Source organism: Salvelinus namaycush, chromosome 4, assembly GCF_016432855.1.
Source record: "Salvelinus namaycush isolate Seneca chromosome 4, SaNama_1.0, whole genome shotgun sequence".
Taxonomy (NCBI): domain Eukaryota; kingdom Metazoa; phylum Chordata; class Actinopteri; order Salmoniformes; family Salmonidae; genus Salvelinus; species Salvelinus namaycush.
In genome coordinates this window covers 28,114,001-28,132,848 of record NC_052310.1, presented here as the reverse complement: position 1 = coordinate 28,132,848, position 18,848 = coordinate 28,114,001, and the positions used below count along the sequence as shown (strand labels likewise).

General features: G+C 40.5%; 1 protein-coding gene across 2 annotated transcripts in view; it reads left to right on the top strand.

Moving 5' to 3' along the window:
- Positions 1-18,848, top strand: part of afap1l2 (actin filament associated protein 1-like 2) — a 162,098-nt gene that overhangs the window by 68,626 nt on the left and 74,624 nt on the right. The window lies entirely within an intron of this gene.

The following is an 18,848-nucleotide window of genomic DNA, read 5'->3' as shown; positions in this document are numbered from 1 at the left end:
TGCTGTATGAGAAATCGTTCTTTGCATATTGAACCATACAGACTTTAATGGGGTGTGCCGCAAGGCTCCGTTTTGGCGCCGCTATCTTTTGATGGTACATTTCAGTTATAGTATTTCTTTTTTTTACATCGAATATAATACAACTTTTAAAAGTAATAATATCCACACCATGTGTTTTACCTTCTGTAGGACTACGATTAACATCAAATACTAACGTAACTCACTTGCTAGCATAACTGTTAAGCATCTTTGGCCTCATCCATTTCTAGCCTGGTTTTCTCACATTCATTTGGTCGTAGTAGCACAGCCATGTTTTTTCCCGTAACTATAAATCCCAGGCCTTGAGGAACCATTATTAATCAAGGCTTTAATATGTGTTGTAATCACCCACAGAAACAGGTATTTTATCCTTCTCAGAGTGATAAAATTGGAAAATTTGTGTGGAAATGAGTGTGTGAGACTTGAGAGGAGTGATGTGTTTAATGTTGACTGGGGACGCTAGGGGTCTACTGAATTAGCGCTGTGTGAGATTGGAAGGGTCACAGACAGACAGGAGGATGGAATTATAGCGTTCCTTCCGAGTCTTTGAACTCTACACGTACACACACACACACACACACACACAGCGAGAGACACACCCAGCACTGTTTTCTTATTAGCAACATCTGCTGTTGCTGTGATTTGAGAGCTGTTTTGGGGGCTGGATAGGAGCTCAGTGATGTTTTTCCCCTTGTTCTCCATGAAACAACAGATTTCCTCACACAGCTCAAGAAATCTCTTCAGCACTTTGCCCCAACTTGGCCAACGCACCTCTGTGTGGTAGGGTACATCTTGATGTTCTGAATGAACCTCGTCAAGAAATGACTGAAACTGATGGTGGTTCAAGCCCTTAGCCCTGATGAAGTTTACTGTTTTTTTTACAGTTCCGTCCTTAGTACTTCACCACAAAGTGCCTCCTGATGTATAACACAGTAATATGTTGTCAGCTCGTCGGGGCAATTCTCCTCCTGCATCTTCTCTCGCATCCTCCCAATCAATCCGCTCCTCCCACCGCACATATAAGGTTCCACATCTGTTGTCAGTCCAGTAAGTTTATCCCATTGTAACTTGGTCATTTACACATTTCTCAACTTATTGAAAAATTATTTCCTATGGTCGTGCCATGCATTGATTTAACACCCAAGAGCTCTTCACTAACGAATCCCTCCCAGGCATGAGAATTGACATTCTGAGCAGTGTCTGTAGCAACCATGCTCTCGTCAACAGCAAGTGAGTAAGCTACAAAGTATTTAGCTTTTTCAGCGAGCTGCTCTTGTAGATCGGTGGCTAGCTCATCCACGCAATATGCCACTGTATTTCTCCTAAGGCTGACATTTGCAGATGCTTGCGTTTTTTCTGGGCACACTACTTTGCTAACTTTAACCATGCACTGCGTCATAAAATCACCTTTGGTGTATGGTCGGCCTGATTTAGCTATTTCATTCTAGGTAGAATCTGGCCTTTACAGCTGCATCACTCTGTGATTTTGGCTTTAAAACATAGTCTGCTGTTGTACAAGGCCCTTATTTAACTCTGCCACTTTCTGTAGCCTCTGATGTCTATTCAAGTCACAGTGTTTTGTCCCATAATTGCACCTTATGTTAAATTCTTTCATTACGGCCACAGTCTTTTGGCAAACGATGGTCCACAAACAAGTACTCGATCTCCCAACTGTCGTGAAATTCCCTGCCTTCGCTGTCAACTTACCTTCTTTTTGCAATTTTCTGGCTTGCTGGCTGGCTGGCTGGCTGGCTGGCTAGCTAGTTATTTTTGATGATGGGGGACATAAAACAGTTGGGCTGCTGCTGAACTGTTAGTGAAAATGTGATACTGGCTGTCTCGTGGGTGTGTACACTAGAGGTCGACCGATTTATGATGTTTCAATGCCGATACCGATACCGATTATTGGAGGACAAAAAAAGCCGATTGTCACACCCTGGCCTTAGTTATCTTTGTTTTCATTATTATTTTAGTTAGGTCAGGGTGTGACATGGGGAAGTTTGTGTGTTTTTGTATTGTCTAGGGTGTTGTATGGTTTAGGGGGTTAAATAGAGTAGATGGGTTAGTGTTCAGTTTAGGTGTCTAGGAAAGTATATGGTTGCCTGAATTGGTTCTCAATCAGAGACAGCTGGTTATTGTTGTCTCTGATTGGGAGCCATATTTAAGGCAGCCATAGGCTTTAGCTGTTTGTGGGTAATTGTCTATGTGTAGTGTTTGTGTCAGCACTATTTATATGTATAGCTTCACGGTCGTCAGTTTGTTATTTTGTTAGTTTTTGTATAGTTGTTCGTTTCTTGTTTTTTCTCTCTTCTATAATAAAAGAAGATGTATTTTGCACACGCTGCGCCTTGGTCCTCTCTCTCTTGTCAAGACGATCGTGACACCGATACCGATTAATCGGTCGATTTATTTAAAGAAACATTTTTTTTTAATATATATATATATCATACACACACACACAATTTTTTGTAATAATGACAATTGCAACAATACTGAATGAACAATGAACACTTTTATTTTAACTTAATATAATACATAAATACACACACACGCAGCTCTGAAGTGACAATGATACTGAAGAGTCTGCTTAGGAGACAAATACTCTCAACTGTTTGAATAAAAATAGAGTTTAAGTTACCTGTGATGAATGTTGAAAACAAAAACTTTAATTTCTATATGCAGGAAATCCTATTTTTAATAATGGGCATGGTAAGAATTGACAACCAAAGTGCGAGTCATAATTCCCATGACACCTTCTAGCAAAATCTGAAAAGCGGTTCCTTCATTTATTCCATAGGATATTTTTAGATTCACTTAAAATAAGGTCTGTTTCGTGTAGGCTTACATCACCGTGCCAATTTTATAACTGTGTAGATATCCATAGGACAAGGTAACTCTGATCAATATTGGCTAAATATAAGCGAAGATACATTTTTTTATAGAGTGGATTTATGAAAATATGTTGACAACCGTTACCTTATCCTAGTGAGATTTACACGGGTATCAAAACGTCGAGGCGGTTTAAGCCTGCATGAAACACAGACCTTATTTGAAGTAGATCAAGACATTCTCAATGGAAGACATGAACGGTAAAATAACGAAGGAACCCCTTTCAAATTCAGCCGCAAGTTATTACAGGAATTATAACGCGTCGACTATTTCTCTCTAAACCATATACCTTTGACTAATTCGGAAACTATCACCTCGAAAACAAAACGTTTATTCCGTTCCGTATTTTATCTAACGGGTGGCATCCATGAGTCTAAATATTCCTGTTACATTGCACAACCTTCAATGTTGTCATAATTACGTAAAATTCTGGCAAATTAGTTCGCAAAGAGCCAGGCTGCCCAAACTGTTGCATATACCCTGACTCTGCGTGCAATGAACGCAAGAGAAATGACACAATTTCACCATGAACTTCTACTTCATCACAATCCCGGATCCGGGAGCACCCCCATCAGTAAAAAAGCTGACTAGCATAGCGTCACAAGTAAATACTAGCATCTAAATATCATTAAATCACAAGTCCAAGACACCAGATGAAAGATACACATCTTGTGAATCCAGCCATCATTTCTGATTTTTAAAATGTTTTACAGGAAGACACTATGTAAATCTATTAGCTAACCACGATAGCAAAAGACACAACTTTTTTTTCCGACCATTTTTTTCCTGCATAGGTAGCTATCACAATTTCGACCAAATAAAGATATAAATAGTCACTAACCAAGAAACAACTTCATCAGATGACAGTCTGATAACATATTTATTGTATAGCATATGTTTTGTTAGAAAAATGTGCATATTTCAGGTATAAATCATAGTTTACCATTGCAGCCACCATCACAACTCTCACCAAAGCAACTAGAATAACTACAGAGACCAACGTGAATTACCTAAATACTCATCATAAAACATTTATGAAAAATACATGGTGTACAGCAAATGAAAGACAAAAATCTTGTGAATCCAGACAATATTTCCGATTCTTTAAGTGTTTACAGCGAAAACACAATATAGCATTATATTAGCTTACCACAATAGCCAAAAACACAACAGCATTGATTCAAGCCAACAGTAGTGATAACGAATAAACCAGCAAAAGATATACATTTTTTCACTAACCTTCTCAAAATTCATCAGATGACAGTCCTATAACATCATATTACACAATACATATATTGTTTGTTCGAAAATGTGCATATTTAGCGGCACAAATCGTGGTTATACAATGTGAATACTAGGCAAAATGCAATAACAATGTCCGGAGAAATCTTGGAGAGGCACCTAATCTAATCAATAACTAATCATAAACGTTACTAAAAAATACATGTTGGACAGCAAATTAAAGATAGCTTAGTTCTTAATGCAATCGACGTGTTAGAATTCTAAAAATAACTTCATTACGACATCCAGCTTACGTTATGGCGAGAGAGCGCCCAAAATCTGGGCGCAAACTAATAGTACACATGTTCGACAGATATATGAAATAACATCATAAATGGGTCCTACTTTTGATGATCTTCCATCAGAATGTTGTACAAGGGGTCCTTTGTCCAGAACAATCGTTGTTTGGTTTTAGAACGGCCTTTTTCCCTCTCGATTTAGCAAGCAAAACTTGCCAAGTGGCGCGAAGCTCTCCATCGTCAACAAACTCAGAGAACGGAACACGGCAAAACTCCCGAAGAAATTTCAATAATCTGATTAAACTATATTGAAAAAACATACTTTACGATGATATTGTCACATTTATCAAATAAAATCAAAGCCGGAGATAGCAGCCGTCTATAATGACAGCTTTTCAGAAGGCAATCCCAGGTTCCTCCTCGCGTCTTCCTGAAAACAGGAAATTGGTGTCACGTCATGCCAAGAGCTCTTATTCGACCTCAGTTCAAGCTATCCACTCCATTTCTTCTCTCACTGCCTACTGACATCTAGTGGAAGGCGTATGAAGTGCATGTATAGTCATAAATCTCAAGCAAAATGATAGGGAGGGCCTGGAACAGAGCCTCGATTTGAGATTTTTCACTTTCTGACAGGAAGTTTGCTGCAAAATGAGTTCTGTTTTACTCACAGATATAATTCAAACGGTTTTAGAAACTAGAGAGTGTTTTCTATCCAATAGTAATAATAATAATATGCATATTGTACGAGGAAGAATTGAGTACGAGGCCGTTTGAAATGGGCACCTTTTATCCAAGTTACTCAATACTGCCCCTGCAGCCCAAAGAAGTTAGAGCCCCTTGTTTTCAATTTTCACCTAAAATGTCATACCCAAATCTAAATGCCTGTAGCTCAGGCCTTGAAGCAAGGATATGAATATTCTTGGTACCATTTGAAAGAAAACACTTTGCAGTTTGTGGAAATGTGAAAGGAATGTAGCAGAATATCGCACATTAGATCTGGTAAAAAATAATACAAAGAAATAACTTTTTAATTATTTTTTTGTACCATCATCTTTGAAATGCAATAATGTATTATTCCAGCTCAGGTGCAATTTAGATTTTGGCCACTAGATGGCAGCAGTGTATGTACACAGTTTCAGACTGATCCAATGAACCATTGTATTTGTGTTCAAAATCTTGTATCAAGACTGGCCAAATGTGCCTAATTTGTTTACAAATAACTTTTCATGTTCACAACTGTGCACTCTCCTCAAACAATAACATGGTATTATTTCATTGTAATAGCTACTGTAAATTGGACAGTGCAGTTAGATTAACAAGAATTTAAGCTTTCTGACAATATCAGATATGTCTATGTCCTGGGAAATATTCTTGTTACTTACAATCTCATGCTAATTGCATTAGAATACTTTAGCTCAACCGTCCCGCAGGGGACCCACCAATCCTGAAGAAGTTTTAATGAGTTCCCACATATTCTGAGCACTTGTTGGCTGCGTTTCCTTCACTCTGCGGTCCAAGTCATCCCAAACCATCTCAATTGGGTTGAAGTTGGGTGATTGTGGAGGCCAGGTCATCTGATGCAGCACTCCATCACTCGCCTTCTTGGTCAAATAGCCCTTCCATAGCCTGGAGGTGTGTTGGGTCATTGTCCGGTTGAAAAACAAATGACAGTCCCACTAAGAGTAAACCAAATGGGATGGAGTATCGCTGCAGAATGCTGTGGAGGCCATGCTGGTTAAGTGTGCCTTGAATTCTAAATAAATCACTGATAGTGTCACCAGCAAAGCACCCCTACACCATCACACCACCTCCTCCATGCTTCACTGTGGGAACCACACATGCGGAGATCATCCGCTCACCTACTCTGCGTCTCACAAAGACAAATCTCAAATTTGGACTAATCAGACCAAAGGACAGATTTGCACCTGGTAATGTCCATTGCTCGTGTTTCTTGGCCCAAGCAAGTCTCTTATTATTATTGCTGTCCTTAAGTAGTGGCTTCTTTGCAGCAATTTGACCATGAAGGCCTTATTCACACAGTCTCCTCTGAACAGTTGATGTTGAGATGTGTCTGTTACTTAAACTCTGTGAACCATTTATTTTGCCTTCAATTTCTGAGGCTGGTAACTCTAATGAACTTATCCTCTGCAGCAGATGTAACTCTGGTTCTTCCTTTCCTGTGGCAGTCCTCATGAGAGCCAGTTTCATCATAGCACTTGGCGGTTTTTGTGACTGCACTTGAAGAAACGTTCAAAGTTCTTCAAATGTTCTGCATTGACTGACCTTCATGTCTTAAAGTAATGATGGACTGTCATTTCTCTTTGCTTATTTGAGCTGTTCTTGCCATAATATGGACTTTGTCTTTTACTAAATAGGGCTAGCTTCTGTATACCACATTGTCACAACACAACTGATTGTCTCAAACGCATTACGAAGGAAAGAAATTCCACAAATTAACTTTTAACAAGGCACACCTGTTAATTGAAATACATTCCAGGTGACTACCTCATGAAGCTGGTTGAGAGAATGCCAAGATTGTGCAAGGCTGTCATCAAGGCAAAGGGTGGCTATTTGAATCTCAAATTTAAAATATATTTTGATTTAACACTTTTTTGGTTACTACATGATTATATGTGTCATTTCATAGTTTTCATGTCTTCACTGTTATTCTACAATGTAGAAAATAATAACAATAAAGAAAAACCCTCAAATGAGTAGGTGTGTCCAAACGTTTAACTGCTCCTAAAATAAAAAGGTTATTTATATTTAACTTGTCCAAACACCCCTTGTTGCATTTTCAGATGCTCCTTATCCAATATCAATATAGATGTTTTTAAGAGTACTTTTTTCCTCAAGTGCCTTTATTTTAGTGTCCATTGATGTAGCCAAGGTTTCTATAGGAACATTTTTTCCTTCCGCCTTATCAACATACTTGACAACCTGTAGTTCGGCTGAATGGCCTACTATTGCTTCCAAGACAGTTGCTATCTTTGACATCAATCACCTTAATAATGTTGTCAGTCATCTTTTGGATCACTTGAGCCATTGTGCCTGGATTCATAATTCTGTTAACCCCGGTTTGAGAATGACACAAATATTAATTTCCACAAAGTTTGCTGCTTCAGTGTCTTTAGATATTTTTTGTCAGATGTTACTATGGAATACTGAAGTATAATTACAAGCATTTCATAAGTGTCAAAGGCTTTTATTGACAATTACATGAATTTGATGCAAAGATTCAATATTTGCAGTGTTGACCCTTCTTTTTCAAGACCTCTGCAATCCACCTTGGCATGCTGTCAATTAACTTCTGGACCACATCCAGAAGAATGGTAACCCATTCTTGCATAATCAATGCTTGGAGTTTGTCAGAATTTGTTTTTTGTTTGTTTGTCCACCCGCCTCTTGAGGATTGACGTCTGGAGTTTCCTGGCCATGGACCCAAAATATTGGTGTTTTGTTCCCCGAGCCACTTAGTTATCACTTTTGCCTTATGGAAAGGTGCTCCATCATGCTGGAAAAGGCATTGTTCGTCAACAAACTGTTCCTGGATGGTTGGGAGAAGTTGCTCTCGGAGGATGTGTTGGTACCATTCTTTATTCATGCCTGTGTTCTTAGGCAAAATTGTGAGTTAGCCCACTCCCGTGGCTGAGAAGCAACCCCACACATGAATGGTCTAAGAATGCTTTACTGTTGGCATGACACAGGACTGATGGTAGCGCTCACCTTGTCTTCTCCGGACAAGCTTTTTTCCAGATGCCCCAAACAATCGGAAAGGGGATTCATCAGAGAAAATGACTTTACCCCAGTCCTCAGCAGTCCAATCCCTGTACCTTTTGCAGAATATCAGTCTGTCCCTGATGTTTTTCCTGGAGAGAAGTGGCTTCTTTGCTGCCTTTCTTGACACCAGGCTATTCTGCAAAAGCGTGCAGATGCACTCACACCTGCCTGCTGCCATTCCTGAGCAAGCTCTCTACTGGTGGTGCCCCGATCCCGCAGCTGAATCAACTTTAGGAGATGGTCCTGGCGCTTGCTGGACTTTCTTGGGCGCCCTGAAGCCTTCTTCCCAACAATTGAACCGCTCTCCTTGAAGTTCTTGATGATCCGATAAATGGTTGATTTAGGTGCAATCATACTGGCAGCAATATCCTTGCCTGTGAAGCCCTTTTTGTGCAAAGCAATGGTGATGGCACGTGTTTCCTTGCAGGTAACCATGGTAGACAGAGGAAGAACAATTATTCCAAGCACCACCCTCCTTTTGAAGCTTCCGGTCTGGTATTCGAACTCAATCAGCATGACAGAGTGATCTCCAGCCTTGTCCTCGTCAACACTCACACCTGTGTTAATTAGAGAATCATTGACATGATGTCAGCTGGTCCTTTTGTGGCAGGGCTGAAATGCAGTGGAAATGTTTTTTGGGGATTCAGTTAATTTGCATGGCAAAGAGGAACTTTACAATTAATTGTAATTCATCTGATCACTCTTCATAATATTCTGAAGTATATGCAAAATGCCATCATTCAAACTGAGGCAGCAGACTTTGTGAAAATTTATATTTGTGTCATTCTCATAACTTTTGGCCACGACTGTACAGGGGTGGTGGTTTTGGTCAAGTTCTTAGTAGTTCTGCCAGGCATGTTGACGGAAACTTAATAATAATAATCAAAACCTGTAGAGTAACTTATGTCACAAATTGTACTACTTTTTCAAGCTCAGAAAGGAATATAAAGAGATAAATTAACAAATGCCACAGGAGCGCACTGAAACACGGTGCTCACTCTACGGCGCCATTTTGTCCCTCCAAGAGAAGACCGGTTTAATGTTAAAAAAGGTTATCTTACTTAGAAAATAGTCCTGATCATATAGGCCTAGACGATATCCAAAACAACTAACATCACACTGAATTCATACATTTTAGGTCATTCTAATTGTAAAGTCAAGTTTTTCTTCTCAATACCAAACTAATTTTACCAATCTGGGAGGTAAAGTTAAAGTATTCAATAACGTCTGTAGCCATGAAGTGCTTTGAAAAACTGGCCATGGCTCACTTCAACACCATTATCCCAGAAACTCTAGACCCACTCCAATTTGCATACCGCCCCAACAGATCCACAGATGATGCAATCTCTATTGCACTCCACACTGCTCTTTCACACCTGGACAAAAGGAACACCTATGTCAGAATGCTATTCATAGACTACAGCTCAGCCTTCAACACAATAGTGTCTTCAAAGCTCATCACTAAGCTAAGGACCCCTGGGACTAAACACCTTCCTCTGCAACTGGATCCTGGACTTCCTGACGGGCCGCACCCAGGTGATAAGGGTAGGTAACAACACATCCGCCACGCTGATCCTCAACACGGGGCCCCTCAGGGGTGCGTGCTCTGTACTACCTGTTCACTCATGACTGCACGGCCAGGCACGACTACAACACCGTCATTAAGTTTGCCGATGACACAACAGTGGTAGGCCTGATAACCGACAACGACGAGACAGCCTATAGGAAGGAGGTCAGAGACCTGACCGTGTGGTGCAAGGACAACAACCTCTCCCTCAACATGATCAAGATAAAGAAGATGATTGTGGACTACAGGAAAAGGAGGACCGAGCACACCCCTGTTCTCATCAACAGGGTTGTAGTGGAGCAGGTTGAGAGCTTCAAGTTCATTGATGTCCACATCACCAACAAACTAACATGGTCCATGCACATCAAGACAGTTGTGAAGAGGGTACAACAAAACCTATTCCCCCTCGGAAGACTGAAAAGATTTGGCATGGGTCCTCAGATCTTCAAAAAGGTTCAACAGCTGCACCATCGAGAGCATCCTGACGGGTTGCATCACTGCCTGGTATGGCAACTGCTCGGCCTCCGACCACAAGGCACTACAGAGGGTAGTGCGTACGGCCCAGTACATCACCGGGGTCAAGCTTCCTGCCATCCAGGACCTCTATACCAGGCGGTGTCAGAGGAAGGGCCTAAAAATTGTCAAAGACTCCAGTCACCCTAGTCATAGACTGTTCTCTCTGCTACCGCACGGCAAGTGGTACCGGAGCACCAAGTCTAGGTCCAAAAGGCTTTTTAACAGCTTCTACCCCCAAGCCATAAGACTCCTGAACAGCTAATCAAATGGCTACTCAGACTATTTTCATTGCCTCCCTCCCTCTTTTACACTGCTGCTACTCTCTGTTTATTATCTACGCATAGTCACTTTAACTCTACCTACATGTACATATTACCTCAAATATCTCGACTAACCGGTCCCCTCGCACATTGACTCTGTACCGGTACCCCCTGTGTATAGCCTCAATATTGTTATTTTACTGCTGCTCTTTAATTATTTGTTACTTATCTATTTTTTACTTAACACTTATGTAGTCATAGACTGTTCTCTCTGCTACCGCACGGCAAGTGGTACCGGAGCACCAAGTCTAGGTCCAAGAGGCTTCTAAACAGCTTCTACCCCCAAGCCATAAAACTCCTTTACATCGAATCAAATGGCTACCCCCCCCCCCCCTATTTTACACTGCTGCTACTCTCTGTTATTATCTATGCATAGTCACATTAATAACTCTACCTACATGTACATATTACCTCAATTACCTCGACTAACCGGTGCCCCCACACATTGACTCTGTACCGTACCCCCTGTATATAGCCTCGCTATTGTTATTTTTCTGCTTCTCTTTAATTATTTGTTACTTTTGCTTCTTACTTTTTTTAGGTATTTTTCTTAAAACCACATTGTTGGTTAAGGGCTTGTAAATAAGCATTTAAGGTCTACACCTGTTGTTTTTTGGCGAATTTGACAAATACAATTTGATTTGATTTGTATTTCAGATGGAATCCTGGCTTTAATCATTTTGCTGTGTACTTCCACCACCAGTACAAACCTCTTTCACTTTAAATTATGATGACAATAACAATGTGATCAAATACATTTTTTGGGATTATATTATAATGACTGTTATTATGCTAACAACTCTAAATAATTTTCATCATGTTTGAAAATGATTGAGCAATTCAATTTGGTTCCCCACACTGACTAAGCAAGTATAAAAGGGATCCAGGCATTAATAATTTAGCTGTGCATTTCGGATGGAATCCAGGCATTAGACCATACCAGAGGATACCAAAATAGAGCTCGTTCTGGCCCAAAATATTCTTTGACCATATCCGCCATGAACAACCTGGGGCTGGCTACTTTTTCTATTTGTTTGGCTACTCCATGTACTTACGGAAAAAACACTGAATGATGGTAACACCAATGTGACAATTGGGGTTATTGAGGATTTTCTTGAATGGAGGCCACAGATGCCCAAATCTAAAGCAATTAACCCTTTGAAAATAATTTACTTAAGTGATATGATTTATTATTTAGCTCGCAATGCTATTTTCCTTCATTTAAATCGAGTAACACCAAGTGACACTTTGGATTTAGACACAAAATGATCAATGGAATCCTCAAATGTTTAACATATTAAAACGGGGGGGATTAGCTAATAACTTTTTTAAATGTAGATATGTTTGACTCTGAAGGGAATGCTCAAGGTCCTTGTACATCTTTGAATTTAGTGACTTTCAAGGCGGTAACACCAATGACCTAAAACTAAGGGACATGCATTATACTAGTGATAACAATATGCATTTTATTAGTCGCCTTTGTTTTTATTGATCTATACAATATATTACATAATTTTGTTTACTTTCTAGCATTCAAAATAATAGATACAGTGCATTTGGAAAGTATTCATTTTATTACATTTTATTAAGTTATTACAGCCTTATTCTAAAATTGATTAAATTGTTTTTCCCCCTCATCAATCTGCATGCAATACCCCTTAATGACAAAGTAAAAACAGGTTTTTAGAAATGTTGACATAAAAAATAAACTAATATCATATTCGCATAAGTATTCAGACCCTTTACTCAGTACTTTGTTGAAGGACGTTTGGCAGTGATTAATTACAGCCTTGAGTCTTTTCTGGTAATGACGCTACATGCTCTGGCACATCTGTATTCTGTATTTGGGAGTTTCTCCCATTCTTCTCTGCAGATACTCGCAAGCTCTGTTAGGTTGGATGGGGAGTGTTGCTGCGCAGCCATTTCAGGTCTCTCCAGAGATGTTCAATCGGTTTCAAGTCCGGGCTCTGGCTGGGCCACTCAAGGACATTCAGAGACTTTTCCCAAATCCACTCCTGCGTTGTCTTGGCTGTGTGCTTAGGGCCATTGTCCTGTTGTAAGGTGAACTTTTGCCCCAAGCTGAGGTCCTGAGCGCTCTGGATCAAGTTTTCATCAAGGATCTCTCTGTACTTTGCTCCGTTTATCTTTCCCTCGATCCTGACTAGTCTCCCAGTCTCTGCCTCTGAAAAACATCCCCACAGCATGATGCTGCCACCACCATGCTTCACCGTAGGGATTGTGCCAGGTTTTCTCCAGACGGGATGCTTGGCATTCAGGCCAAAGAGTTCAATCTTGGTTTCATCAGACCAGACAATCTTGTTTCTCATGGTCTGAGAGTCCTTTAGGTGCCCTTTGGATAACTCCAAGCGGTGCTGTCATGTGCCTTTTATTGAGGAGTGGCTTCCGTCTGGCCACTCTACCATAATGGCCAGATTGGTGGAGTGCTGCAGAGATGGTTGTCCTTTTGGTAGGTTCTCCCATCTCCACAGAGGAACTCTGGCGCTCTGTCAGAGTTACCATCGGGTTCTTGGTCACCTCCCTGACCAAGGCCCTTCTCCCCCAATTGCTCAGTTTGGCCAGGTGGCCAGCTCTAGGAAGAGTCTTGGTGGTTCCAAACTCTTTCCATTTAAGAATGAACTGTGTTCTTGGGGACCTTCAATGATACTGACATTTTTTTGATTCCTTTGCCCAGATCTGCTCCTCGACACAATCCTGTCTCGGCGCTCTATGGACAATTCCTTCGACCTCACAACTTAGTTGTTGATCTGACATGCACTGTCAACTGTGGGACCTTATATAGACAGGTTTGTGCCTTTCCAAATCATGTCCAATCAATTGAATTTACCACAGGTGGACTCCAATCAAGTTGTAGAAGCATCTCAAATATGATCAATGGAAACAGGATGCACCTGAGCTCAATTTGGAGTCTCATAGCAAAGAGTGAATACTTGTAAAAAATAAGGTATTTCTGTTTTCGCTTTTTCATTATGGGTTATTGTAAATTGTTTTATGTAATCCATTTTAGAATAAGGCTGTAACATAACAATATGTGGAAAAAGTCAAGGGGTCTGAATACTTTCCGAACGCACTGTATCTCTAAATCTCCAAAACATGTCACTACAACTCTAAACATCACTACTGGGACAAGCCAATTTGCTTTCCTTAAATACTTTTAATAATGCATAAACAAAGTTTTGCAGTATAAAGGATTTGCATTATGTTTTATCATTGATAAACAGTTCAATATAAACAAAAACATGTATGGTGTGTGACTATTTGTATTTTTAAAGCGTTTTGCATGGGTTGCAAAGGCAAGGTACGCAAATGCCACCACAATTCAAGAACGACCCGATTTACATTATGAATAATGGAGGTACAAACAGAAAATACAGTTTTACTACTACTGCTAATATACAGTAATTCTAGGCTACCACCACCAGTAAAAACTGCTTTCACTTTAAATTATGATGACAAAAACAAATAGAATACAAAAATCTATTATAATGACTTTTATTATGCTCACAACTCTAATTCATTTTCATCGTGTTTGAAAATGATTGAGCAATTCAATTTGGTTCCCCATACTAACAAGTATAAAAGTTGGGACCAAAGTGTCCATAGTTGTGTCATATAAAACCATACAGGAAATCTAAGTGAAGGAAAGAGCAGGGAGATAGACAGGGACATTATCAGAGCCCTGGACCCAGGTTTAACAACACAGCAGCCCTGCTGATTTTTTATCACTATCTTCTCCCTCTTTCCCAGCCCCGAGTGAGTGTTTTCGCTGTGCTGAATTCTTGGCATAGGAACGAGGGACTTTCCATGTTCTGGGTGTTCATTTGGGTTTTTTCCCACTCTTTCTCAAAACACTCCCCCCTATTCTTTCCCCCGCGACTGTTATTTTTTCCCTGACTCCTGAACCGCTACCCTGGCCTGCCGTTTCCGTGGTGATGAGGCAGGGGTTATTGTGTGTGTGCATTGTGCATCCCAAATGGCAACCTATTCCCTATGCAGCTCACTACTTTTGACCAGGGCCTATAGGGTTCTTGTAAAAGTAGTGAGTGTACTATACAGGGAATAGTTTGCTATTTGGGACGCATCCTATGTGTGTGGGGTAGGGTGGGAGGGGGGATTCTGGTCGCCGTGGGAAGTGAGACTGTTTGGACTTAGGAGGGTGAAGTCCTAGCAGAGTTGGTTAGGCTGTTATGTTATCCAGAGCGTTGGTGACTGCAACTGTGCTGCTGGGAACAATTTAATGATGCTTTTTTGCCAACGTTTACTGACACCGGCCATATTCAACGGGTGTTGAGCGTCCGTAAATTTGTCAGTTATTCTGCGCTCTGGCACACTCATACGAGTGTGCTGAAATCGGAGTAGATAGCCAGAGTGAATTTACCAGCTACGTCTATCGTCAGTTGTCACAGTGACATCATGAACATTCTATTGAAATGGTTACTTGCATAGTGGAGTCTTTTGTTTAGACATGTAGCGAGCTAAACAGTAAACCATAATCCCAACTCATAACATTACAACCCTGCATGAATCTACAGATAGCTAACCAACCAGGTTCAATGTTAGCTAGCTAACATTAGGCTATAACTAGCAATGCAAATGGCTCTAAGACAGGAATCATATTACTACACAGATCATACAAGTAATGTTACCTAGCTAGCGAGCCAGCCAGCTAACATTACAATTTAACTTGAAATGAAAACAACTTTCTGACAAAATTAGAAATCTGAAAATGTAGCTAGCTAGATTATCTTACCCGTATGCAGGGATGGACATTCTCCCTCTGTGTCACGGATGCCATGTTTGCCTTTGTTTCAAGATGTAATCCGGAGACAGGTATTTTATACAACAGCCTTCTTTCTGTGTGCTCTCTTTTCGACTATTTGGTAAAAAAGTCCATATAAAAAGTCCATATTATGGCAAGAACAGCTCAAATAAGCAAAGAGGAATGACAGTCCATTACTTTAAGAAATGAAGGTCAGTCAATCCGGAAAATTTCATGAACTTTGAACGTTTCTTCAAGTGCAGTCGCAAAAACCATCAAGCATATGATGGATGATGAAACTGGCTCTCATGAGGACCGCCACAGGAAAGGAAGACCCAGAGTTATCTCTGCTGCAGAAGATACGTTCATAAATTTACTGCACCTCAGATTGCAGCCCAAAGAAATGCTTCAGAGTTCAAGTAACAGACATCTCAATTCACTGCATGAATCAAGCCTTCATGGTTGAATTGCTGCAAAGAAACCACTACTAAAAGACACCAATAATAAGAAGATACTTGCTTGGGCCAAGAAACACAAGCAATAGACTTTAGACAAATGGAAATCTGTAATTTTGTCTGATGTGTCCAATTTAGAGATTTTTGGTTCCAACCGCCCTGTCTTTGTGAGACGCAGAGTAGATCTCCGCATGTGTGGTTCCCACCGTGAAGCATGGAGGAGGAGGTGTGCTGGTGTGGGGGTGCTTTGCTGGTGATACTGTCAGTGATGTATTTAGAATTCAAGGCACACTTAACCAGCATGGCTACCTCAGCATTCTGCAGTGATACGTCATCCCATCTGGTTTGGCGCTTAGTGGGACTATCATTCATTTTTCAAAAGGTCAATAACGCAAAACACACCTCCAGGCTGTGTAAGGACTATTTGACCAAGAAGGTGATTGATGGAGTACTGCATCAGATGACCTGGCCTCCACAATCACCCAACCTCAACCCAGTTGAGATGGTTTGGGATGACTTGGACCGCAGAGTGAAGGGAAAAGCAGCCAACAAGTGCTCAGCATATGTGGAAACTCTTTCAAGACCTTTGGAAAAGTATTCCCCATGAAGCTGGTTGAGAGAATGCCAAGAGTGTGCAAAGCTGTCATCAAGGCAAAGGGTGGCTACATTGATGAATCTCAAATATAAAATATATTTTGATTTGTTTAGCACTTTTTTAGTTACTACATGATTCCATATGTGTATGTCATAGTTTTGATGTCTACACTAATATATATATATATATACACAGTGGCTTGCAAAAGTATTCACCCTCCTTGGCATTTTTCCTATTTTGTTGCCTTATAACCTGGAATTAAAATATATATATTTTTTGTCATTTGATTTACACAACATGCCTACCACTTTGAAGATGCAAAATATTTTTTATTGTGAAACAAACAAGAAATATGACCAAAAAAACTGAAAACTTGAGTGTGCATAACTATTCACCCCCCCAAACTCAATACTGTGTAAAGCCACCTTTTGCAGCGATTACAGCTGCAAGTCTCTTGGGGTATGTCTCTATAAGCTTGGCACATCTAGCCACTGGGATTTTTGCCCATTCTTCAAGACAAAACTGCTCCAGCTCCTTCAAGTTGGATGGGTTCCGCTGGTGTAAAGTAATCTTTAAGCCATACCACAGATACTCAATTTTATTGAGGTCTGGGCTTTAACTAGGCCATTCCAAGACATTTAAATGTTTCCCCTTAAACCCGTCGAGTGTTGCTTTAGCAGTATGCTTATGGTCATTGTCTTGCTGGAAGGTGAACCTCTGTCCTAGTCTCAAATCTCTGGAAGACTGAAACGGGTTTCCCTCAATAATTTCCCTATATTTAGCGCCATCCATCATTCCTTCAATTCTGACCAGTTTCCCAGTCCCTGCCGATGAATAACATCCCCACAGCATGATGCTGCCACCACCATGCTTCACTGTCGGGATGGTATTCTCAGGGTGATGAGAGCTGTTGGGTTTGCGCCAGAGATAGCGTTTTCCTTGATGGCCAAAAAGCTACATTTTAGTCTCATCTAACCAGAGTACCTTCTTCCATTTGTTTGGGGAGTCTCCCACATGCCTTTTGGCGGACACCAAACGCGTTTGCTTATTTTTTTCTTTAAGCAATGGCTTTTTTCTACCCACTCTTCCGTAAAGCCCAGCTCTGTGGAGTGTACGGCTTAAAGTGGTCCTATGGACAGAAACTCCAATCTCCGCTATGGAGCTTTGCAGCTGCTTCAGGATTACCTTTGGTCTCTTTGTTGCCTCTCTGATTATTAATGCCCTCCTTGCCTGGTCCGTGGGTTTTGGTGGGCAGCCCTCTCTTGGCAGGTTTATTTTGGTGCCATATTCTTTCCAATTTTTAATAATGGATTTAATGGTGCTCCGTGGGATGTTCAAAGTTTCTGATATTTTTTTATAGTCCAACCCTGATCTGTACTTCTCCACAACTGTCCCTGACTTGTTTGGAGAGCTCCTTGGTATTCATAGAGCCGCGTGCATGGTGGTGCTCCTTGCTTAGCGGTGTTGCAGACTCTGGGGCCTTTTCAGAACAGCTATATATATTTATATACTGAGATCATGTAACAGATCATGTGATACTTAAATAAAGTTGAACTGCGTGCAATCTAACTAATTATGTGACTTCTGAAGGTAATTGGTTGCACCAGATCTTATTTAGTGGCTTCATTGCAAAGGGGGTTAATACATATGCACATACCACTTTTCCGTTGTACATCTTTTTGAATTTTCTGAAACAAGTAATTTTTTTCATTTCACTTCACCAGTTTGGACTATTTTGTGTATGTCCATTACATGAAATCCAAATAAAAATACATTTAAATTACAGGTTGTAATGCAACAAAATTGGAACAACGCCAAGCCGGTGAATACTTTTGCAAGGTACTATGCATGAGTTGAAGTTGGAAGTTTACATACACCTTAGCCAAATACATTCAAACTCAGTTTTTCACAATTCCTGACATTTAATCAGAGTAAAAATTCCCTGTCTTAGGTCAGTTAGGATCACTACTTTATTTTGAGAATGTAAAATGTCAGAATAATAGTAGAGAGAAGGATTTATTTCAGCTTTTATTTCTTTCATCACATTCCCAGTGGGTCAGAAGTTTACATACACTCAATTAGTATTTGGTAGTGTTGCCTTTAAATTGTTTAACTTCAGTCAAACGTTTCTGGTAGCCTTCCACAAGCTTCCCACAATAAGTTGGGTGAATTTTGGCCCATTCCTTTGGAAGACCCATTTTCCTTTGGAAGACCCATTTGCGACCAAGCTTTAACTTCCTGACTGATGTCTTGAGATGTTGCTTCAATATATCCACATAATTTTCTTCCCTCATGAAGCTATCTATTTTGTGAAGTGCACCGGTCCCTTCTGCAGCAAAATACCCCCACAACATCATGCTGCCACCCCCGTGCTTCGCGGTTGGGATGGT